Source organism: Doryrhamphus excisus, linkage group LG10 (assembly GCF_037039965.1).
Source record: "Doryrhamphus excisus strain RoL-2023G ecotype Guam linkage group LG10, RoL_Dexc_Guam_v1.1, whole genome shotgun sequence".
Taxonomy (NCBI): Eukaryota; Metazoa; Chordata; class Actinopteri; order Syngnathiformes; family Syngnathidae; genus Doryrhamphus; species Doryrhamphus excisus.
Genome location: NC_136366.1, coordinates 9,518,262 through 9,543,450, shown reverse-complemented (window position 1 = coordinate 9,543,450; position 25,189 = coordinate 9,518,262). Strand labels below are relative to the sequence as shown.

The 25,189-nt window shown below is 46.3% G+C and overlaps 2 protein-coding genes across 2 annotated transcripts in view; one reads left to right on the top strand and one right to left on the bottom strand.

The window, feature by feature from the left end:
- Positions 1-17,614, bottom strand: part of ntng2b (netrin g2b) — a 76,570-nt gene extending 58,956 nt beyond the window's left edge. The window contains exon 1 of the mRNA XM_078794011.1: positions 17,482-17,614. The gene's annotated coding sequence lies outside the window, so the exon portion shown is untranslated. The remainder of the gene's footprint in view (positions 1-17,481) is intronic.
- Positions 14,135-25,189, top strand: part of rapgef1b (Rap guanine nucleotide exchange factor (GEF) 1b) — a 69,012-nt gene continuing 57,957 nt past the window's right edge. Inside the window, exon 1 of the mRNA XM_078794026.1 lies at positions 14,135-14,290. The gene's annotated coding sequence lies outside the window, so the exon portion shown is untranslated. The remainder of the gene's footprint in view (positions 14,291-25,189) is intronic.

Sequence of the window (25,189 nt, the reverse complement as noted above, 5' to 3'; positions counted from 1 at the left end):
TATTAGCTTAGCATGCTGCTAAAGCTCTGCATTGTTATCATGTGGCAAAATCAAACCCAGCCAGAATGAATCATGGTGGTTGTTTGGTTGTCTTTTGTGTTGTTTATCATTCACTTTATATCCCACTACTGCTTTATTCCTGGTGAGCAGACACCAATAGACCCTTACGGATTTATGGCCGTCACCCGTACCGGAGGAGCTGGGGTAAAAGATTTACAGTCCATTAAGTCCAATGCTAACCGTGGTTGGGCCTACTGACGCCATGATATCCTTCATTACACCAACCGTGGAGCAGAAAGTGAGATTTACTCCGCCGGTGTCCGTTGAAGCAGATCACGGTCTGCTCTCTATCTGCTCAGGCTTTGCCTTGACATTGGGAATGGAGGGGGGTGGGGGTGGGGGGCAGGAGGGTTAAATCCAACAGGATCGATAACAGCTTTTGGTTTCATTGATCTGCTCGCGGCCAAAAGGTTCTTCCGCCAGGCTGACCCCTCACGGTCACCTGAGGATGCGGCCCATTCATGGAACCCTTCATGGTCATGATGTCATCCTGGAGGACGGGAAGCGGTCGTACGAGAAGATGTTAGTTACTGCAGTTCTCACTCGAGTGATACTTCGCATACTTTACGAGGGGACACACCGCTAGTAATTATTAGCAGGATATAAAAACACAATGTCACACGCAAGACTTGATTGGGAGTGGGAGCCGTGGGGGGTATGGTGGGGGACCATTTACTGCAGCCGTGTTTCCACCACTTGATCAGCACCCGTCTTTTGTTTGTTTCCGTCCTTCCTCGGGGGTAAATCGGAGGACTCGAGGTAATGAGGCTGGTGTCTTTGGGAGCGCTAACATCCACCGGGGTCACAGGTCAACTTCAGATACCAGGGAATTGGATATGGCGGGTTGGTGGGGTGGCGGGCTAATCATATTATACTTTATTTTTAGGCTCTGCTATCCGTTCCAAACACATTTAGGGAACGTGGCAACACTACTACACTCTAATGCCGTTGGAGTGGACCCTCGGAACCAGATCCATAAACCACTTCAGTTGGGTGCTTGGATTTCAATTTGATGTTTCCTGTCGGTAATTCTAGCAATGACTTCATTGGCTGATCATCCTGGATGCTCCGCATGTACCCACAAAAAGCCAGCGGTGATAGACTGGAAGGTGAAATGTTTACATGACGTTGGCATGACAGATTCGACTTTGGGTTTGGGAGTCTTGCTAATCCCCTTCCACCTTCAGGTGTCCTTAAGTAAGATTCTTTACTTCCTGGGGTCTCATCTTTAAAAATGTGGAATTCTGACTAAGAGGCTATCCACATGGAAAAGGTGGTCTGCGTCTATGACTTCAAAAAGTGAGTACGCAAGCTCCAAAGGTCCTGGACCGCTAGTGTTTTTGTAGACCACACCACATGAAAAAGGGCGTACGCAAGCTTAATAGACGAGATCCCTGATCAATGCCAATGAGCTTCTTCGTTATCCTCCATGGCGGTCACCCGCATTCCCATACACATTTAACCTCTCCATGATCCTTTCCACGTATTTTCCCACAGCTTTAGGTGACGACGCGGAGGCGGAGGGCGAGCGTCCGGCTCAGGGTGGGAAGGAAGCAGAGCTGGGAGTGGAGGTCTGTTTCCCGGGCTTAGCCCTGCAAGATTAGTCCTGCCTGGGCTGTCAGGCTGCAGCGGAGGCAGGGTCAGCCTCTCCTCTGCGCTCCCCATGTATCCATTAATGTAAACACGATCGATATGTTTGCTGGGAGACGCAACTAAAAGGCCGAGCCAAACTGATGAAATCTTGCAGACTCATTCTGGTCGCTCCAATGCGTACACAAGCTGCCAGGCGTCTCTTATTGGCCTCCATCTTCCCGTTTGACCATTCATTCATTTTCTACCGCTTTTTCCTCACGGGGGTCTATCCCAGCGGGGATCTATCCCAGCTGTCTTGGGGCGAGAGGCAGGGTACACCCTGGACTGGTGGCCAGTCAATCACAGGGCACATATAGACAAACAACCATTCACACTCACATTCATACCTATGGACAATTTGGAGTGGCCAATTAACCTAACCGGCGGAACCGGGAGGAACATGCAAACTCCACACAGAGATGGCCGAGGGTGGAATCGAACCCTAGTCCTCCTAGCTGTGAGGTCTGTGTGCTAACCACTCGACCGCCGTGCCGCCCTCCCGTGTGAGGATAATTTGAATAGAAAATGGATGAATAGGACTGGATGGTCTAATCCTTATCTTGGTGACTTGTAGTCCCGGGGAACCATCGAGTGCCTTCATCCCTCTAAACGCAGACGACCGACCGACGCTTCCCGAGAGACTTCAGGCTGTTTGCTTTTCTCGTCTCGCTCAATTTACGTGACACGTCGCTTTCCCTTTCTTTGCTAAGCTCGGGCATTGTCCACCGTCTGTCATCGGGCTTTTGTCAGGTGATTGGAGTACACCGACCAGGCCGGCTAATATACGCCTGCACAGTCAGCATGTTGATGTACGTGTTAGCTCACCTGCTAGCCTCTGACAGCTTCAGGTTGGGAGATACGGTAGGGAGCTAATGTGCTGACGGACATATCTTGAAATAAGTTACATCAGGGGTGTCCAAAGTGTGTCCCTAACCGGTTTGAAATGGGCTGCAGTATATTCCAAACATACAATATTTCCCTTTAAGGCACCGCTCAGCGTCCAAATAATCAAAGGATCTGATGGGACAACAAACTAGCTTCTAATATCTGCTGATAGAGTCATTTATGGATTTTATACTATACATTCCCAGGCTGATTTCAGCCATCAAACGCTACAGTAGTCACCACCCACACACACACACACACACACCCACGAGCCACAAAGTGTTTCCCTCCAGAGTCAGTAGATCACTGTCGGATTAGCCCCTTATTTCCCTGCAGGCTGTTGGGGAGCCCCTGCGTGGATGTCAAAATGTGTGTGTGTGTGTGTTTAAACACGTACCTGTGAAATAACACGTAATGTGGTGATTTACACTGGATGTGCGGTAGATCCTGGCACTAATGTAGTCACAGGGACGTGACTGGATGTGTGAGCCACCCCCCCACAGTGAAGTGACAGAATGAAGACATCAAGCACCCCCCCCCCGCTTCAGTGCTCACTCTACATACACAATACATGGTCTGTGTTCAATGATTACACCTAGAGGTCTACTTTATATATTTACTGTAGTATATGCGTACAACAAACACTTCCATCTTTCATGAGTCCAACTCCAAGATGTCAAACATTTAGCATGTTAGTAACTAATCTATGTAACACAAAATGCGTATCTGTCAATATATCTGTCAAATATTGTTGACAAATCTGTCAATCTGCGTTATTATATGAAGATGCTGATTTGACAGTATGATTATTTCACACGTGCCCCTTAAGCTGGTCACAATAAAAGGCCATTAGGGTCATCCCTCGTCTATCGCGGTTAATTAGTTCCACGCCCAAAATATAGGATTCATGTTGATATTTTTGTAGTTGGAGCAAACAAAACCTCCGTATGATTTTCTAAATAAGGTTTTTAACACTATTAGAGCCTTGTAGCATTAAATAACACCCCTATAGTAACCTTTACACTCCTCTTATTCATTGTTTATTGATTGATTGATTTGAAAAAAAGGCCCCACTTTATAAGAGCTCAACCTGCATCTTTCCCATAGAAATCCTAGCTCCGCCCTAACCAGGAAGTGAAGATGCATCTCACTGTTTTGCGCCAGGGAGGTTACACATTGAAAGGGATTTTTAATCCACTCTTGTGTTGTCTAAGGAAGTACAACATGACGTCAGCTGTGTGGAGGTGAGCTAAAGTACAAATATGCTATCACGTCACTTTGCTAAATGCAACACTGGCATGAAAACAGGAGTTCAGAACATTCAGTTCATTGCGGATTCATTGTCCTTAAAGCCGATCAAGGGATTTGATTTCCGAGTTGTTGCTAATGTACGTATGTGAGTGGTGTATCTACGTGTTCTATGTACTCTGTAAGTCTTGTAGAACCTTAAGTCGGACATGTTCTTCTTCTTCTTCTTCTTCCTGTTGGAAGCAGCCAGCCAGCTTTTGATCACAGCAGCCAAATGTTTGACTGAATCTTTTGGAGGCTGGCAAGTGTTTGTGTCAAACAAAGCAAGCTGAGAAAAGACTCGCAGATGTCCTGCAAAGCACGCCCCGTTTCCAGCAAGAAAATACCAAAACCACAGGCTTTGCTTGGGGGGGTGATGAGAGGGGCGGGTGCTTCATCATGCCACGTTGATGCTGAGAATCAAGTTCATTTCCAATCATTTCTATATGCTTGTGCTTTTCTTCTATGTGGCTTCCATTCTGGTTGATTTGAGGCGAGGAAGCATCTCAGCCTTCATGCTCGTTTAGGGAAGCTCGTGCACGAGTGCTGACAAGGTCCAACAGTGGCGACGGACCGGTCCGAGAGATCATCATTTGATGCTTCTGCAGCACAAACAGCGACCTTTAATTATTATGGCTGTAAATATTTAGCTACAAGGGTTAATTTGTCTATTAGCATGATGCTAAGACACCACGCTGAAAATTCCCTCTGCCGTCAATCAACGCTAACTACATCAGACCAGAGTTTTGTCCGAGCCCAGACTGAGGCTGCCGGAGATCAGTGGTGTCAGAGAATTCCCCTGGCCTGCCTCCATCCCAGAAGGTCACTTTGCCGCAGGCGCGCGTTGCCTTTCTCGGCCTGGCGTGGCTGACTAATGAGAGCAGGAAGACGGCACCGAGATTAGCTTTAGCCGGGATGTGTTGTCCAAAGCTCAGCTGCGTGTTGTGCTCCATCATTAGTGATCCAGCGAATGTCTTTTCCCCCGCTTCTCTCCTTCTTTCCGAGCGGCCTTTTCTTGATCAAAAGGCGCCGGTCGGCCCCTGGCATGTTGCACCGTGGCATGCACGCGCCATGTTTGAAGCCATCAGCAGAGGCGCCACGTCGGCGCTGACCCGCCCAACCTTCCAGCGGCGTTCCTTGCGTTGCGTGTGCCTTTTTTTTTTCTTTTGCCGCATTCTCTCTCCTCCGCTAATGACGGCGAAAAGCGGCATAATGACGGCCCAAAACACAATCCCCGCCGCTAATAAGCTGCTCGCTCAGACACAGGAAGCCGTGTAACGCCGGTGAAGAAATCAATGACTACGCCGCCGAGCCCAGCTGCAACAACCAGTAAGATTTGGAGGGGAGTAAAAGAAGGTGGGTAGGCGTCTTTGATGGGGCGGGGTGGGGGTATAAACAGTGGTATAAACGTGAATGATAAAATCCCAATTTGTTTAACTTCTAATTCGTCATTAGAAGCCGTCAGAGGCGGCAGGAGTCTTTTGATGAGGAGCATCTCAGCGTTGGCTCATGTTGGAGGCCCGCTGTGTGTGTGTGTGTGTGTGTGTGTGTGTGTGTGTGTGTGTGTGGGATGGACGCACAACAACATTGTATTGTTCCACTGCCGTGGACACGGACGGCATCCACCAGGCTTTCATCATGGTGGTGAATCACACGCCTCACAACTGCTTCAACTTTTCTTAATGACTTTCATTCGTGTTTGTGCACGCAATCTTTTCTTTTTAACTGTTTGCAAAGCATCGTGTTACAGTAAACACTGGTAAACACTGGTAAACACTGGTAAACACTGGTCACTAGCTGTCAGTAATGTTACTGTATCACAAAGTGTGATTATGATGATTATCACATATGATTATGTGAGTATGATTATGGCCAAAGCATTGTGTTACAGTAAACACTGGTAAACACTGGTAAACACTGGTAAACACTGGTAAACACTGGTCACTAGCTGTCAGTAATGTTACTGTATCACAAAGTATGATTATGATGATTATCACATATGATTATGTGAGTATGATTATGGCCAAAGCATTGTGTTACAGTAAACACTGGTAAACACTGGTAAACACTGGTAAACACTGGTAAACACTGGTCACTAGCTGTCAGTAATGTTACTGTATCACAAAGTGTGATTATGATGATTATCACATATGATTATGTGAGTATGATTATGGCCAAAGCATCGTGTTACAGTAAACACCGGTAAACACTGGTAAACACTGGTAAACACTGGTAAACACTGGTAAACACTGGTAAACACTGGTAAACACTGGTCACTAGCTGTCAGTAATGTTACTGTATCACAAAGTGTGATTATGATGATTATCACATATGATTATGTGAGTATGATTATGGCCAAAGCATCGTGTTACAGTAAACACTGGTAAACACTGGTAAACACTGGTAAACACTGGTCACTAGCTGTCAGTAATGTTACTGTATTACAAAGTGTGATTATGATGATTATCACATATGATTATGTGAGTATGATTATGGCCAAAGCATCGTGTTACGGTAAACACCGGTAAACACTGGTAAACACTGGTAAACACTGGTAAACACTGGTCACTAGCTGTCAGTAATGTTACTGTATCACAAAGTGTGATTATGGCCTACCGGTCCTCCACGTATACTCCTGTCCAAACTGCTGGGCATCAAAAGACTTTGTAGTCCCACGCGGAACACAAGCACTTCCTCAGCGGAAGGAGATTGATTCAACCTCATTTGTCAGCTCCCTCGCAGCGAGGCCTTTTAATAAAGTCGCAGGGTAGAAGGTTTAGGAGAATTAGGAGGCTGCCGGCTGGAGAGGCACTCATGCTAGCACGGCCACTTCCTGGTTAGCTGTCACCCATGCGCGTCAACTTGCTCAATCACGCACCGGCAAAGATGTGTTAAGTCCGAAAATGAGTTTCTGGCCACAAACTCGCTCCCGCTTGTCCAAATATGTGATGAAAGTCTGATTTATGGGCAAAGCCGCAAAATACCAGCGACCCTCGAAGGCGACGTATAAGTCATTGTTTCCTTTTTGTCGTTTGCCACGTTGCCACGTTGCACTGGAACTCTTTTCTCCTTGCTTACATTGGTCTTTCTGTTCGTAACGCAGACCATGATTGATTAGAGTGCAAAAGTCCGGGTTAGAAGGACGTACTTCTGATTGTTGTTCATCATCTGTGTGCCAGACGTTGGCTCAAAGTGGATTCATGTGATTTAAAATATGTAGCGTTCATAGCTGCTAAATAAATACGTTCAAAATGTGTAGTAAAAAAGGCTATGGTTAAAAAGTTCAAGCAGAACTTCTTCCCCAAAAACAATCCTTTCAACGACAGTATGAGTGAATGCTCTTCTTGTAATTAGACAATCTTGGACATTTTTTTCCTTCTCCGTGAAGCACGAGCTAACAGTGACAAACAGCCTGAACTCAGAAACACTAAAAATATTCCAATGGTAAATCAAAGTCGAAATTATGAGATGAGAAAGACATAATTATTACATCAAAAGTTCTAGTTATGATATAAAGTCATGATTATGACATAAAAAGTTAAAATCCTGGGATAAAAAATGAAAATTGAGAAAATAAAAAGCCATTTATGAGATGAAATGTCAAAATTACACAATAAAAATGTTGAAATCTGAGATAAGAAGTCAAAATTATGAGCTAAAAAGTCAATTTTATGGGATGAAGTTTTGACATTAAAGTCAAAATTCTGAGATAAAAAGTCGTAGTTATGAGAAAAATTTGTAATTATTAGATAACAAGTTGAAATTCTGCGATACAAAGCCATAATTAAGAGATTAAAAAGTCCAAGTTACGAAATAAAAAGTCATAAGTATGAAATGAAAAAGTCAAAATGACACAATAAATAGTCAGTTTGTATCTCATGACTTTTTATGTCATAATTACAACTTTCTTATCTGGTAATTATAATCCAATGAATACTAAGTTAGCGACAGCAAGCGTTTATTCCTAATCAAAGCCCAATAATAATCCCAATAATAATCCCAATAATAATCCCTAGGAAGACTTTTAAAGTTTGCCTACGAAGCTGAAAATATTTTTCCCAGTATTTGAAGTTAATTGCATGCAAATGAATTCAGCTCACCTTAGACCAACAAGCCCACACCAGAGCTAACATATTTTAGCCCTAATTAATGCTGAGTAGGCTGAGGTCCAACACTTTTTCAAAAGGTATAAATAGTTTGCGTTAACCTTGATAAGCGCTGACGTCCCACTTGAAGGCTGTCAGGGATATGAAACATTAGCAGCGGGGTTGCTTCTGGTCTTTGCAGCACGGAGCAACCTCTCTACTGTACGGGAGCCATGTGCACCTACTGTATCTCATTTTCCTGTGCGCCCGCGCTCTCTCATTAAGGGTCCTGACTTTCCCGAAGCCGCCGGGGTTTGATCATCAGTACGTGCGGGAGGAATCAATCCTGTGAGTGGATTCACATCACATACACCTCCGGCTCCCATCAAATGACCTTGACTGCCACCGCCGCCATCAGCACTGTTCACTTGGAGATGAGAGGCTGAGCGCCGCTAGGAACAGATGCACAAGTCTTTGCAACTCTATCAAGTCGGGAGGGGGACCGGAGAGAGGGGGGGGGGGGGGGTAATTTCAAGTTTCACTCTTTGATTTGAAGTCATTCTGCATGGCGATGCAGCTCATTTTTCAGCGGTGCGGTTTGTCTTGGAGAGGCTGGTGATGACCTCACAAACAACGTGGCCACTCCCCATGTAGTCAAAATCTTTTGTATGATTCCACGACAAGAATGATAGTAGAATCAGACTCCTCTGAATTGAATAATGGATTATTCTAAGACACATAGATTTATCCCTTTCATTTGTCATTTCTATCGTATTTAACCCCTTCATTCCGAACATGGCGACATGCCTTTTCACTTCCTGGTTGCTGCTGAGCATGCACTCCTATGGGAGAGATGCATGCCGAGCGCTTAGAAAATGCACTTCTGCCACCTTGTGGCTGTTTTGGTATCATCCTAAAACTGCACCAAACATGATCTTTTCTATTACGGAGTTGCATCATCACCTCATCATCACACCTTAACGCTCTTTAGAAGGTCAAGTGAAGAAGCAAAACGTGCAGGAAATTCCATTTTCCCGCTTGGGAGTTTGGCCACATTAGTTTAGTTTAGGCATGTTTTTCCCTCCCTTCTTTCTCTTTTTTTAAATCTATTCATCTGTGGAGTACGATGGGCGGCGCTGGAGTTGGAAATGGACTTTCTTCAGCAATATGTCAGGTCCATTTCAAGCAAGCTCATTAGCTCCACAAGGCGGCACGGGTTAATTAAAAATAATTCCCAGCTACGGCGGCCGGTCCGACTGGCCAAATGACACCAAGGGACCGCTATGCTATGCAGCGCGCTTCCTGGCCACGACTAGCACCTAATTAGCGGCGGAGTAGGAATATTTTACCGCAAATTAACATTCCGCTCTTTCTGCGTGGACTCTAATTGACGAGGCTCATTTGAGAGCCCGAGGAAGAGAGCGGATCGACGGAGGCGCGCTGAGAGTCATGCGTGGAATGTTTAAGCAATCCGTAATTAGCCGGAATCAAGAAGCTGCTTGTTTTGTGCTGGACTTAAGTGTGTTAAGTGTGTTTAGCGCTCCGTGTGTTCTCCCATGACCTCTGCTGCTCCCGTCCTGGCATAGAAGCAGGTGGGAATGTTGTACAGGTGAGAGGGTGGCTGTGGTAAACATCCCATAATCCATGACGGGTTAGGGATGGTGCCTAACGACAGCATGTGGAGCAGACATGGTAATCCAGAGGATCTGACAAACTCTGCTGAATCACATCCAAACCTCCAAATGCTGACATTCCCAAAGACAATATTCACTGGTTTTCCATCAGGGCCAGCAAAGCCTTCTCTGCTGGCCTCAAATTTACTTAAATTGTAAATTCAACGGGCGGTTAGCACGCATGCCTCACAGCTAGGAGACCCGAGTTCAATTCCACCCTCGGCCATCTCTGTGTGGAGTTTGCATGTTCTCCCCGTGCATGCGTGGCTTTTCTCTGGGTACTCCGGTTTTCTCCCACATTCCAAAAACATGCTAGGTTAGTTAGCCACTCCAAATTGTCCATAAGTATGAATGTGAGTGTGAATGGTTGTTTGTCTGTGCCCTGTGATTGGCTGGCCACCAGTCCAGTGTGTACCCCGCCTCTCGCCCCAAGACAGCTGGGATAGGCTCCAGCACCCCCGCGACCCTCGTGAGGAAAAGCGGTAGAAAATGAATGAATGAATGAATGTAAATTTAATGTCAGCATTTTTCCATCCTCTGATTGGCTGATCAAAGCAAAACTGTCTGTGTCAGATTGATATGATATGATTTATTCATCATGTTATTAGATAAATATAGAATCTGTACTGCTCCAGGTGATGTTGTAGTGTAGCGGTCTGGAGTTGTTCCATGCCAAATTTACGGATCACCTCTGGAAGTTCTGTGATGTTTGAAGTATTCAAGCAAAAATGCAACGCGTATCGGCAATGAAATATTGTACGATAAAGGGCTAACTGAGTTTGTGCTTTAATAATAACGGTATTCATTCCCAGTACTGATTTTCCATATTACTGGTGGTTTGTCATGTGACAGCGGCGGTATTAAATAGGTGGATTATGAGAGGTGAGTATTTGGTCCGGGGGTGTTGGCATGACTTGCAGGGCACGCGTGGTAAAGGACATGTGAACGTCAAAGCTGGAACCTTTAAGCTCAGATCAACTGACTGACATTTGCAAGTTAGGCTGGATTGGATTTTTTTACTTCATGTAACACAAATGACTGAGAAAACGGATTTAGCTGCACAAATGTCACATTTCAGTAGCACTTGGGTTGAGTGCCTAAATATATGCATATGCATATTTATGGAGTAATCATAGGCTGTTTTCAACCACAAAACAGCATGATTTATGAATATATTTATAAATCATACCGGCTGTAGCCAATCTGAAATCAGGAAAAAAAAGCCAAAAGAAACGAACGAACGAATGAAGTGGCGAGGGACTAGTGTTGTCGGATATTGCACTCATCGTCATGAGTGAGTGAATTTGGCCAAACTGCATGTGTTCAACTGTGGTTATTTAACAGAGGAAAAACAAAGCTTTTAAGTACCACACTCTTCTTTTTTTTTTAACGTTTCCAGTGTGTTCTGTTGTATAAACAGAATCATCACCAGCCTTAGTTCGTGTCAACACTCACGTCAACTTAACCAGGGCATCACAAACATGATGTCAGCTGGTCCTTTTGTGGCAGGGCTGAATTGCAGTAGAAATACATTTTCATGACTTTGCAATTCATCCCCATCAAGCTTCATAACAATCAGGGGTATATGTAAATTGCAATCCCAAACACAGAGACAGCAGAAAATGAATATTTGTGTCATTCTCAAAACTTTTAGCCATGACTGTATGTGAATAAAGTGCACAATAGCGCTTCTTGGTGACACATACTCATTTAGCTCATTTAGCATTAACGCTAACAGATAGACCCAGGAGGACCTAGTAAAAGCAACATGGTCTAAATTCCAGCATCAAGGCCACTATTGGAGCACCTGTGATGCTTAAACAGTGAAACATACTAGAAAGTCAGCCCTTTATTCCGTTTACAAACATTTCATTTTTCAGCAGATTAAAAGAAAAAACATTTCTCTTACACACAGAGCTCTACATTTGTCTTTGGAACAACAATAGTGTTTTTTTTTCTTCTTTGTAAGTCATCTTCTGTTCTCCCCACTGCAACAAAAACCTTCACGGCTGAGCTTGTGTGTTTCAGAGCTCAATACACACACACACACACACACACACACACAGAAAGAAAGAAAGAAAGAAATGCCATCGTCCGATTTGTGATCATGAAAGCACACACAGCCTGTACATGCAGGCACCGTGACACACACACACACACACACACGAGGATGGGGGACTCGCTACAGAGCTGTGAACACATCGGAGCATCGGAGCCCCCTTCACTGACACATGAAAGCCGACACAGACTGGAGCAGCCTGGCAGACCTCAGGGATCTCTAATGGCCTTGGAGAGTACAGTTGGGGGGGGGGGGGGGTGAAGAGCAGAGCAAGGTGAACACACACTCACTCACTCACTCACACACACACTCCACACAGTGAAAGCTGAGAGAAAACGCCACAACTAACAAAAAGAATAGAGTGCACCCACACCCACACCCACACAGACGCTGCATGGCTACAGTCAAGTGGGGCGTCCTGATGAAGCTTTCTAAAAGGAGCTGAACATGAATTATGCAGGTTCCTCCTCACATGAGGCAGCTTTCTTCCTCCTCCTCCTCCTCCTCCACTAAAGCAGCTGTTTTCTCCTCTGACTTTGCTCCTCATGTGTAAAAGCAGATCTCCTGAAACCCTCACAGACCACCATCTACCCTCTAATCCTCTCTGGGGCTTCTCCACGCCGCACGTCTTTAGCTTCTGTTGCTTCCTCCATCTTTTTGCCACTCGCTAAGCAACCCCGCCCGGACGGCCGCTTGCTGGGCGGAGGAGGACCCGTGCTGCTTCAGCGGTGTCGTATTCTCATAAGCAAGTGAAAGACGAGAAGCGGAAGTTCTTTGGTTTTGTCGTCTGCCTCTGTGGATCTGGTTCCACAGTGGAAGGAAGCCGGTGACAAACGTCCTTCATGTTGTTTATTTATCTGTTTAGAAACGTCCTTCATATTGTTTATTTCTCTGGAAGGACAGCAGAGGAAGAAGGAAGTGGCCATTTTTGTTGCTGCTGTTCGTAGACCCTTACCATGCAGGTCTTCATGCCCAGTTAGGAGGGGTGGACTCATCAATGCCGATATTGATACTTTTATTGATTGAATATTTATTTCCGGGCAGAACAGCGGCCTAGTTGCAGACCTCACAGCTAGGAGACCAGGGTTCAATTCCTCTGGCATCTCTGTGTTGGAGTTGCATGTTCTCCCCGTGGGTTTTTCTCCCACATTCCAAAAACATGCTAGGTTAATTGGCCACTCCAAATTGTCCATAGGTATGAATGTGAGTGTGAATGGTTGTTTGTCTATATGTGCCCTGTGATTGGCTGGCAACCAGTCCAGGGTGTACCCCGCCTCTCGCCCGAAGACAGCTGGGATAGGCTCCAGCACCCCCGCGACCCTTATGAGGAAAAAGCAGTAGAAAATGAATGAATATTTATTTCCTCAAAATATTACAAGTCTATTTTCATTTTAAAAATGTCCTTGTTAGAATATGACTTGTTTCTCTAAACATTTAGACTTTATTCTGATAAAATGACAACTGGTTTGTCCATTTCTGCTCTGTTCTTGTCTGTCAAATATTTGGTAAAAATTATCATTAATGAGGCAAAAGCAGCAGGAGAAGCTTGAAGAACACGTCAGTTTCACATCAAGGTTGTTTCCCTGCGTGGAGACTTGTCACTAAAGTGACAGTCACTTCCATTTTCAAGTGGCTGACAGCGGGAATGTCAGCAGCCCGCCGGCAAAACCCGGAGACACACAAGGTCGCTTCCCTCCTGACTTGTCGGGTGGGAAGTCATCGCGGGGCCATTTCCCTTTGCCCTTGGGGGATCCATCCCAAGCGGCCGCGTCCTTGTCAGTGGGGGGGTACGGCGGCCCTTCAAGGGAGATAATTACAGCGGTACCTCTGTTGGGTTATTAATTTGGTCATTCTGAAAAACAAAATGTACGAAAACCGACACCATTTCTCATGTCAACCCAATTACATTCATCCCTTGCGATATTGTAGTTCCATTATGGCTCGCTTTTTCACTAATGAATTCATTCATAAGTTTCGTTGTAGACTAATCTAGTCTGGTCTATTATTAGCCTAAAACATATTGACATACAAGTGATATGCAGTGTCCTGGTCACTAGGTGGCAGTAATGACGCAAAACTTGAATGAGACATTACCTTACACAGCATTACCTTAACACTGCATCAAGCCATAAAGTCAACCGTGACATGTCCTACATGATAGAGTAAAGAAAAGGTTCTCCTCCCATTCCGTGTGGAAGTGGTCATCTTTGGCTTCTTAATTTTAGAATAAATAACTCCAAATTGTCCATAGGTATGAATGTGAGTGTGAATGGTTGTTTGTCTATATGTGCCCTGTGATTGGCTGGCCACCAGTCCATGGTGCTTGCGGTTGTCTGGATCAGTGCCGTGTAATAGTTGCAGTGTGGTGTATAGGAGAGTGTGTGTTCACATGCACCTACAGGTTTTCTCCATGTTGAGTCTCCCTTCTGTTTCCATCTCTTCCCTTTAGGCCTGATCCGAGGAATCATTCCTCCACGCTTGATTTCTCCCCTTTTCCAGCAGCCATCTTTTTGTGTTAATCGTGGAGGATTGAAAGGATTAAACGGGAGATTACATACGGCGGGATTACCCTGACCCCGATACCCAAGGCCTGTGGGACCAGAAAAAAGGTAAGAGGAAGTGCTCCGGTGGATGGATAAATGACACAAGTGCGTACTTGCACTTAAGTAGGGTGATCATATTCGATTACTGAAAACCAGGACACTTCACCTGGCAATGAGGTACTCAAACATGGCTCATCATTTCAATACATTTAAAGTAGGCCTCTTGTGGATGGATGGGAAATTATTACATCTACAACATTACATTATTACATACTACTGTATCTATAACCAAAGATAGAGATTGATTCCAAAATCATAATGACAGAGGAACGTGAGGTCAAATGCAACATGTTTTGCAATGCAACCACAGCTCTTGTTTACTAGCTAGTTAGCTTTCCGGTGTAGCAGTGGTGAAAAGTAGTGAGCTGGATCACAGACAAAGAAGAAGAAAGCTTTCATGCTCGCTAAGTCACGTCTCATGAAGTACGCCGCCGCCTCGTTGGCGGTTAAAAGAGAGATTTGTGGAATATTTTTACCCCAAAGCAAGGCACCACCATTGTGCTGAAGCTGGTGACGTAGCTCGGTTAGCATTCCCATCACCGACCAAGCGTTACTGCTATTCTAAGAGTAGTAGAAGAGTGGCACAAGTACAAAGTGATGCAGTTGAAGTACGGAAGAACGCTGACCGAGCGTTTTCCCGCCGCCCGACATTAAGAGCGAGGAACAGGCGGCTGTCTCTTTTGCCGTTAAACAACCACAGGAAATGCATCGCTCCCGTCAGCAAGATTAGCGCTGACCATGATCATTCACCAGGCGAGCTTCCATGGAACAAGACAGCCGCATATTTCCTTCTCCCCATCAGCGGATTCCGTTTGGAATATTGAAATGAGACATACTGAATCTGACAAAAGTGAGACAGAACAGCCCTCACATTTAGAACATCTCGTCAAGGAACGACACTACAGGAAGTGGGATGATGTACTGCACTTGCTTGTGTAGCAGTACAGTACAGGATTTTTATAATGTGCCGCTGGCCAACAAAAACTAGCCACGGGTCTCAAAAGGTGCCGAGGCCATGCTCTGGACACACCTGATTTAGTGTATCTCGCACTGCCTTGGTCCTTTTAGACATGGAATTACTGGAATCCCCTTCACTCCTTGAGGATACCCTCGCTGGTACCTGAAATCCAGGTTCAGGTCTAGAGACATACTTCCTTAGCGAGACACTCAGAGGTGTTGCGGGAGGGTCGGGGCTCCTTGTCATGTTGGAAATCAGCCAATGCGGAATAGATTCCTGTGTCAAAATGGCACGGGATATGTTGGAATTCATTTTTCCCCTCCATGAACCGCAGCTCCCCTGTGCTGGCAGCACTCGTCCACCCTGCTTGAGTGTGAGCATGACACCATTGCTATATTAATATTTATAAGTCATTGTTGGGCCGTGTGGGTATTTTATTGTGAAAGTATCACAGAGGCCTTGAGCGTGCAGCACTTCCTCTCACGGTGACCACGTCCCGCCCGTGCTGATGGGTGTGGTCCGTTCCTCAACGTGTTCCTCAAAGTTGTGAGGGGGTGATCTTGAAATCTGCTGTGTCACGGTGGAGCGTCTCTCGGCTCCGGTCCTCATGCATATTGAAATATTGAAGCGGGCGCCGGGCGGCCAAGATCATGTAAATACACTAAAATACAGTAAATCACCTTATGGACCAGGCCGGCACCACTGCAATGCAGACTGACACACACTTTTCTCTTTTGCATCGGCCGCAATCGCCCGGTGTCACCCATCCATTGTCAGCACTTAGGGAGACGTGCGGCGCCCTGATTTGCATACAATTAGGACTGACCCGCCGCCCCTGGGACTGCACGGAGAGGGGAGGGCGGGGCGGATTGATGGAGGGTTCTGCAGAGGGAGGAGGCAACGGCCCGCCTGACACAGTGGCTTATGTTTCTGCTGACATGTGCAGGACGCCGGGGGGGTCTTGGAGGGCACCGCCGGCCAAAGTGCGGCAAACCTGTATTGACACGGCGGGGAGAGTTGTCTCTCCGGTGCTGACGGACGCCATTATGAGGGCTTAATGAGCCGCACAGCCAAGAAAAAGTTCTCCAAAGCTGTGTGTGTGTAAGATAAGATGAGATAAGATGAGATAAGATAAGATAAGATAAGATAAGATATGCCTTTATTCATCCCTCAGTGGGGAAATTTGCATTGCACAACAGCAAGAGTACAGATGTGTTTAAGACCGTGTGAGATGGTAAGCAACTGAAACATGAACAAATTATGAAGAAGCATATTTGGAAGCTTTGAGTGAGACGGGAGGTCCATGGAGGTTGCTGATGAACAATAGTCTGGGATTGTGGTATGAGAGCCATATTTCAGGTGGAGCAACGTTGCATCCTGCTTATATTTCGTTTAGGGATACACCGAGCCACATTTTTTCACTTCCGATCTGATCCCAATACCTGAATTTGGACATCTGCCGATACAATTCTGATCTCTGTTGGCTTTAATGTGCCACCACACCAAGAGAATATCAGAGACAAATAATATCCTGTCCACACGTCCGGCACACGTCCATTCATTGCAACATGAGCATGAGTCTTATTCATGTATTATTTCTCTGAATATACAGCATATATATTTACAACTGTGTGTTATAGTAGTGTAAAAGTGACCATAGGGGTGTTAGATCATGTCTGGAGGGCTCTACTAATGTATATATGAACATATTTAGAAGGTCCTGAGCAGGTTTTCTATGCAGTCACTACGGAAATATGACATTTTTATCAATAAGGACCCCTAATACACGGAACATGACTTATCACTTATGTGGTCTGGAAGCAATTGATTGTGATAAACAAGTATTACTGTATTAGGTGTGGTCCAAGTATGATATAATATATATAGTATGATTTTGTTGGCAAATAAACAAACTCCAGGACTCAGAGCTGCTGCAGCATAAGTCTTAAAACACACACAGCCGGCAAGAGCCTCTTGCTCTTTTTCTTACACTTTACACTTCTACACCAAGCCAATCATGCTGTAACACAGCCGGACGAGTCACTTTTAGTTAAAACACACAAAGGTTTTCCCACTCTCAAGTGAGGGCCACAGTTTGTGTGAATGGACCCCCCCCCCACCAACAATCTGTATTTGTATTACTCCTGCAATAACAACAGGCTCTTTTATTTGGAGAAAATAAACATGAATGCTCATAAAGCACCCCATCACTGCACCACACTGTCAAAGCAAATCTTACCTGTTTTTACGGCCGTCGGTTTGCAGCGTTGTGCAGCTCTGGAGTCACAAGCATCAACGTCTTTCCTTCCAATCCTGTTGGTGACGCCAAATGTTGGCAAATAATGCAACACGAACCACCTCTGCAGTTGTAGGGAAAAGGGTCCCGTGTTTATTTCATACAGCACTTATATAGACCTCATCAACAAAAACAATGACGGAGGTTTCCAGAATTCAGTCCCCGTCTGATTGGACCCAAGTATTTTGGCTGAACATCTTGGACTCCAAACACATCCGAAAACATCTTGTGTAACAATCAGGTCTTGTGTAACGTTGTCACGTAGCCCTCTTAAGTTCAACTAGAGTTTACCAAAAACAAACTTCATATTCAATGTGCAAGAGAGCAGTCATTCATTCATTCATTCATTTTCTACCGCTTTTTCCTCACCAGGGTCGCAGGGGCGCTGGAGCCTATCCCAGCTAAGAGAGTAGTCATTTTACAATCATTTCATTTAACACGAAAACAAAACTGGCTGCACGGCGGAGGAGTGGTTAGCGCACAGACCTCACAGCTAGGAGACCCGAGTTCAATTCCACCCTTAGCCATCTCTGTGTGGAGTTTCCATGTTCTCTCCGTGCATGCGTGGGTTTTCTCCGGGTACTCCGGTTTCCTCCCACATTCCAAAAACATGCTAGGTTAATTGGCCACTCCAAATTGTCCATAGGTATGAATGTGAGTGTGAATGGTTGTTTGTCTATATGTGCCCTGGGATTGGCTGGCCACCAGTCCAGGGTGTACCCCGCCTCTCGCCCCAAGACAGCTGGGATAGGCTCCAGCACCCCCACGACCCTGGTGAGGATAAGCGTTAGAAAATCAATGAATGAATGAAAAAGCATGAATAGAATGTTCCTCATATAATAGCTCACACTTTCCTTTTCTCCTAAAAAGATCAGCTCTCATGGACCTCATGGAGAACATTTGACGTAGCGAGGACATAGACAGGAGCTGGCTTGATTGCTTTGGGAAACACTGTCTGGCCTCCTAACGCGTGTACTTTAATGGAGATTTATATATTCAAAGACGTGACCTTTCCATTATCTCCTCTGCTGTGATCTCTTCTTCCCTCCTCGTCATCCTCATTCCCTCCTCATCTCCGCATTCCCATTCCCGGGCCAAGCTCCTGTGCAGCTGAAGCAGCAAAGCCGTACTTAATCAGAACGTCGTATCGATACTATCGAAGTCAGAAATCCCCTGGTGTCCGCCGCTGTTGCTTTTGATGCATTGATGGGCTATTGACGGAAGCAGGACGGGACGGGAGTGACAAATTAAAATGTCAGCCGTGGCAAAGGTGAGCCTGCGCCCCCCCCCGGCTGCGTCCTTAAGGCACGCTGACAGGCCATTGGCTCAACGATTGCTGATAAAACGCTGACGCCTCTCACACCAGAAGGACACCGGGGCCACATACGGGAAGAGTGCGAGGTGGCGGGTGGGGGGAAGTTGGGGGGTTTAGATAAAGTAAAGTCTGACGTAAAGTAGTTTGTTAGTTCCTTTTTTTGGATATTTAATAAGACGGGTTGGGTTATGGCTTGGTCTGCTTTGGGTGCTTTTATTTTGTTACTGGTTCTGGACTTGGGTAGCACACTAGTCTTTGAACTGTAATCAGGGTTCTGTTTAGTTGGGCTGGTGTTTCTGCTAGTTCCTGGTTCGTTAGCTTTCACTTTGTGTGACCTTGTTTTTTGTTCAAGACTTTATAGATCAATGCTACGCCAAGTCTTGGCTCAATGTGACAGAATGAACCGACCAGATTGGCTTGATTTTCATGGTATCGTGGCGACCCTTTCCCTGTGCTTCCTGTGTCCTCCGGGGCCACAGCATGGACACCTACAACTGCTGTTCCTAGCCAAAACGAGGCTCCAAGGCAGGCCGGCGTCCGGCCGCCTCTTCTTCATGCTCAAGTCTTTCAGCTATTTGCTTGTTGTATGACGGTTAGCCGTGTGTTTGATGCATCCCGTTGCATCTCTGTTAGCTCTGTTAGCTTCTCCTTTTCTTGCTCTCATGATGAGTTTGATGTTTGTCTGAGCTGCACCACCACCTCGCCATCAACGTTGTTGTTTTGGTGTTTTGCCTTTTGTGTGCCTGCCGTTTCATATTTTAGGGCGCTAACTTGTATTACTTGTGTATTAAAAGTCCATTTGGAGCATAATAGAGTTGTGTGATTCAACGGTAGAGCGTATTCGTGTTTGAACGAGTGAGGCTGAGTGAAGATGTGAGCGGCGGTCGTGCTGGCAGCTTTCTAAATAACGTTCAACATGCACGGCCAGCCACCTCCGCACACGCAACTTAGGAAGAATTCATCACGATTGGCGACAGTTGACGGCTACTTAAACATCAGCGTCACTCGTCCGATGTTCCGGCGGCGGCGCTGACGACAGAGGTGGGCTCGGCCTCAAGAGAGCCGCCATCAGCCGAGGCGGGGTCAAGCATTGCCAGCCAGTGACAGCTCTGTTTAAGTTGAAGCGACATGAAGTCGTCGTGCATCCTAACGACGGAGGACCCCCCTCGCCGCATGGGCGGCGTCCGCCCTCCCACCCCAGAAGACTGCAGTTAGTTTGGGTCAGGAGGGAGTGGTAGTGGAGGTACCAGCTTTGTTTTATTCATGCTCTGTTGCAATATTAAGCCAGCGATCGAGCCATCCTTGACTGACCCTTCTCTTCACGTTCAGCCCCACCCTCAGGAGCTCTAATTTATGCCCCGCCATGCATTTTACACATTTACCATTAGCATGGCGTCTGTCAGCGCGGGCCGATGTGTGCCTCCACACGACACCAATTTCAGGACTAAGAATGACAATGTCACAATTTCTGTAAATGTTGTTGGTAAAAATGAGCAATGAGGGCTGTAATGGTTGGCCTGATCATAACGCCTGCAGTCACTAACACAAATAGTTGCTTGACGAAGACAAAAAGGATACTTTTGTAATAATGGCCATCATTGAGCTTTGACTGCTATGAAAACAATGGCAACATTATTTACCTTCAAAACAGTTATTACTCATTTGGGGTAACGGCTCCGGGACTGAGCACGCAGGCCTCACGGCTAGGAGACCCGAGTTCAATTCCAAACTCGGCCATCTCTCCTGTGCATGCGTGGGTTTGCAGCCGGGGGGGGGCGCAGGCTCACCTTTGCCACGGCTGACATTTTAACATGCTAGGTTAATTGGCCACTCCAAATTGTTCATAGGTATGAATGTGAGTGTGAATGGTTGTTTGTCTATATGTGCCCTGTGATTGGCTGGCGTACCCCGCCTCTCGCCCGAAGACAGCTGGGATACGCTCCAGCACCGCTGAGACCCTGGTGAGGAACAGCGGTAGAAAATGGATGAATGCTGGGTAACTGCTATCTACTAGCAATACTTTTCACTTGAAATTTTTTCAAGGTCGTTCGGTGATTTTGCCTTCAATTTGTTGACGGTGAATATAAGCAGACCAAAACACGCAAAGACTTGAGGGAAATAAATAGGAGTGGAAACAAGACCAAAAAAGCATTAATTTTCAGAAAAATTAAACGATGCAGGTGTGTTTTTAAAATGTTTATTGTCACACAAATACAATATTCTTTTCTGTTATGATAATATGCCATAATAATATTATATCATAACAAAGGTCATTTCCCCCTCTTTAAAGTTGCAGAATTGGTGTTTGTGACATGTATTTCGTCACAGATAATTTGTACTGTGTCAAACATTTGCAGCATTTCCAGAAATGCTGTTTTAAACAGCATTAAAGAGCAGCATTTCTTTTCCAATGCCTGTCTATAAATATGTAAAATATATCCATAAATTCAGAGAAATTGCAGTCAAACAGCCAGTGGGGACCCAGACAGGGAGGGAGGGGGGGGGACCAAGTCCATCGCCGTAAGAAAGGATTGGATGTGCAGGCTGCTGGTGAATGTTTCATACCTGCTGACACCTCGGGTGGGTGTGATGCTCCTGAATGAGAGCATTAGCAACAAATAATGGAGGTGTAAATGCTGAGCTCCACACAATGACACCCACAAACAGTCACGCTAATTCACCCGTGTGGAGTCACAACCAGACAGAATCATCTTTAGCATTTCTCATCTGTCTTTTCCTCATTAGCGCAAATGACAAGTCATTTACATATTACTTCAGAATGTTGGTATTATTATTTGTTTGCTGCATCCAAGAGGCCGACCCCCCCATCCTTTCCTAAACCTCAAGAGGTCCGTGCGGGAACGCAATGACGTTTGCCGAAGAGCCCAGCCTCAAACAGTCTGGGAAGTGGCCCGACTCGGAACGGGATGACGCTTTGGTGTCACTCCAGATGCTGTGGAACAAAAGTTGGGGTACAAGTGGGGGGGACATACTGTAATAAAAACACAATGTCTCTTTAGCTCCGCCTCCCATCATGGAGTTCAAGGCTCACTCGTGGATGTGCTCAGTCAGCGGCTGGCGCATCGTTGGTCCCAGCACACCAGGGAGAGAGAGAGAGAGAGAGAGAGCAAAGAGCAGTGCTAATTGGGACAGAAGATCGGGGTCGAGAAGAATGGAGCAGGCGGCGTGGAGGGGAGGGCGCTGTGCTTGTACAGGGGGGCGGGGGGGGGGGGGCCTTTGGGCCCTCCAGTGGCTCACTCTGCTTAATGATGCGTCTCCCTTGTAATTAGCAGACGGTAATTAACGCCTGCATCACTTGGGTCTCTGTGGGTCACGTTCTCTCTCTCTTTTGCCGCTCGCCGCGTCCACGGCCGCGTCGTCGTTACATCCTCCTGGCTCACGTTGGACACACTTCCTGTAAGTGTCAGCCTATGCTAGCGTTGCTTTTTGGCATTCATGTCGCTGCCCTGGCCGCACGATGGACTAGTGGTGAGCCGCCGGTGTTCTTCTCATGCTTGTGTGGGTTCTCTCCAGGTCCCCCTCCCCCCCACTCTCAATTACTCGTAGAGTGGATGGTTGGTTTTGTTTGTTTGTGATTGACTGGTGACCAGTCCTTAGTGGACCCCGCCTCCTGGCCGGCCAAGTCAGCTGGGATAGGCTCCAGCTCACTCGCCGCTCCAATTAGGACAGCCAGTATAGAAAATGAATGAAAGTGTTTTTTAGAATGATTGTTCCCATCCAGGGGCGGCACGGCGGTCGAGTGGTTAGCGCGCAGACCTCACAGCTAGGAGACCAGGGTTCAATTCCACCCTCGGCCATCTCTGTGTGGAGTGTTTTACCTTACCTTTACTCTTACCTGTTTTTACGGCCGTCGGTTTGCAGCGTTGTGCAGCTCTGGAGTCACAAGCATCAACGTCTTTCCTTCCAATCCTGTTGGTGACGCCAAATGTTGGAAAATAATGCAACACGAACCACCTCTGCAGTTGTAGGGAAAAGGGTCCCGTGTTTATTTCATACAGCACTTATATAGACCTCATCAACAAAAACAATGACGGAGATTTCCAGAATTCAGTCCCCGTCTGACTGGACCCAAGTATTTTGGCTGAACATCTTGGACTCCAAACACATCCGAAAACATCTTGTGTAACAATCAGGTCTTGTGTAACGTTGTCACGTAGCCCTCTTAAGTTCAACTAGAGTTTACCAAAAACAAACTTCATAGCAGTCATTCATTCATTCATTCATTTTCTACTGCTTTTTCCTCACCAGGGTCGCAGGGGCGCTGGAGCCTATCCCAGCTAAGAGAGTAGTCATTTTACAATCATTTCATTTAACACGAAAACAAAACTGGCTGCACGGCGGAGGAGTGGTTAGCGCACAGACCTCACAGCTAGGAGACCCGAGTTCAATTCCACCCTCAGCCATCTCTGTGTGGAGTTTCCATGTTCTCCCCGTGCATGCGTGGGTTTTCTCCGGGTACTCCGGTTTCCTCCCACATTCCAAAAACATGCTAGGTTAATTGGCCACTCCAAATTGTCCATAGGTATGAATGTGAGTGTGAATGGTTGTTTGTCTATATGTGCCCTGTGATTGGCTGGCCACCAGTCCAGGGTGTACCCCGCCTCTCGCCCAAAGACAGCTGGGATAGGCTCCAGCACCCCCGTGACCCTCATGAGGAAAAAGCGGTAGAAAATGAATGAATGAATGAATGAATGTTCTCATCTAAAATAATACAGTCGTAATATAAAGGATCTGTTCCAGTATCAAACTGTGTCCACCCTGAAAGCTTTAGTAAGCATACAGGCAATGTTTTATCACGTTCTTAAATGTCATTCAAGTGTAAAAAGAAACTCCTCCTAATAGTCTTCAATGATGTTGACAAAATGCTCTTTTTTTTAACCGTTGTATGCTCTTAAATGGGAATCTGCTTGATTCCCGTTGCCCTAATGTAGGGCTATCCTAAGTGTTTTTTTATGTACATTTGAAAAATACAAGAAAACTTACAGAAAAGCCAAAGAAAAAGCCAATTCCACCCTCCCCAGAGCTACTCCTGTCATGCTCACTGAACTGAAGTCTTTTGTGATTATGATTGGTTGTCAAGCATATCTGTCAGCATTTTGTGCAACTTTTCCAGAAACGTTGACTTAGCGGATGCAAGTTTCTTCGGGAGGCCCGTGGCTCCGTCAGGCTGAGGAGGTCTTCACCTTCAGGCTGCTTTAAATATTCAGTCAGCCGAGGCCTGCATGCATATTTCAATGCGTTCCTGCCGCGTGGATCGGAGCAAAAACAAAGCATCGCATGTATTTGTTGTTTGATGACGTAGCGTCACATGACTGCACAGCGGCGGCGAGGAAGCGTGGGGCGGCAGCAGAAACAAAACGCCAGGCAAAGAAGACGCAGATGGCGGCACACGAGACACAATATGCTTTCACTGGCTCGCTCCGTGACCGTTAATAAAACATGGAGCTACTGAGGCTGGCACCAGACAAAAATAATACCAAAGGACTTCTTTCATCCAGGGGCCCTCTTTCATCCCTTTTCTCACCTGGGTGCCCACCCCACCGGGGGCGGGGTCATGGCGGGTAGCCCCACCACATTCATTGAATTTCAATGTGACCTTGTGGCGGCGATATTGATCTGCATGGAGCGTGCACGCCTGCTTCGCCGGCTCAAGGTTGCCCAGAGAGAATGTTTGTCAGAGTTGGGGGGGGGGGGGGGGCGTTGACGAGCAAAGTGGAAAGATAGGCTGTTACCTGATGTAAAGTGAGTGCAGAGCAAGTGAAGAAGAGCAGAGGATTGCCAGGTGAGAGACAGACTCCTCTGACCTACTTTAGAGTACACATCCACCCCCCACCCCCCACCTCAGTAGCAGCTCCCTCTTCTGGTGCAAAGCAGCCATTGCATCCAGAGAGGCGGCACCACTCGGGTCATTTGACCCCTCATTAGTGGCAATAAAAGCCAGAAGGCTGCAAATTGGTGGCATTTTGGTTCCTCGAAGCCTGAACATGCAGCTGCTTTGTGTTGGTCCACGCATGAGAAGATGTGGTGAGGATGCCGCTGCAAATGTCTTTGGCTTCAAACTGCTGGATGACAGCAGAGAGCATATTGGAGGGGGGGGGGGGGGGTGTTGCATGGGTGTGTGATAGTGACGCGGCACCAAAGTGTGTCCGTGTGAGAGGGCAATGAGCACCATGTATGAAGATCCACACGGCTTCTCCACAGCTGGTGTTGGTTATCTGTCTCTTCAAAATAAGCTGGAAAGTTCTGAGTGGATTTGGATGAAATTTTCAGAAATTGTGTGAAAAGTGGGATATGGAAGCACAGATAACATTTCAG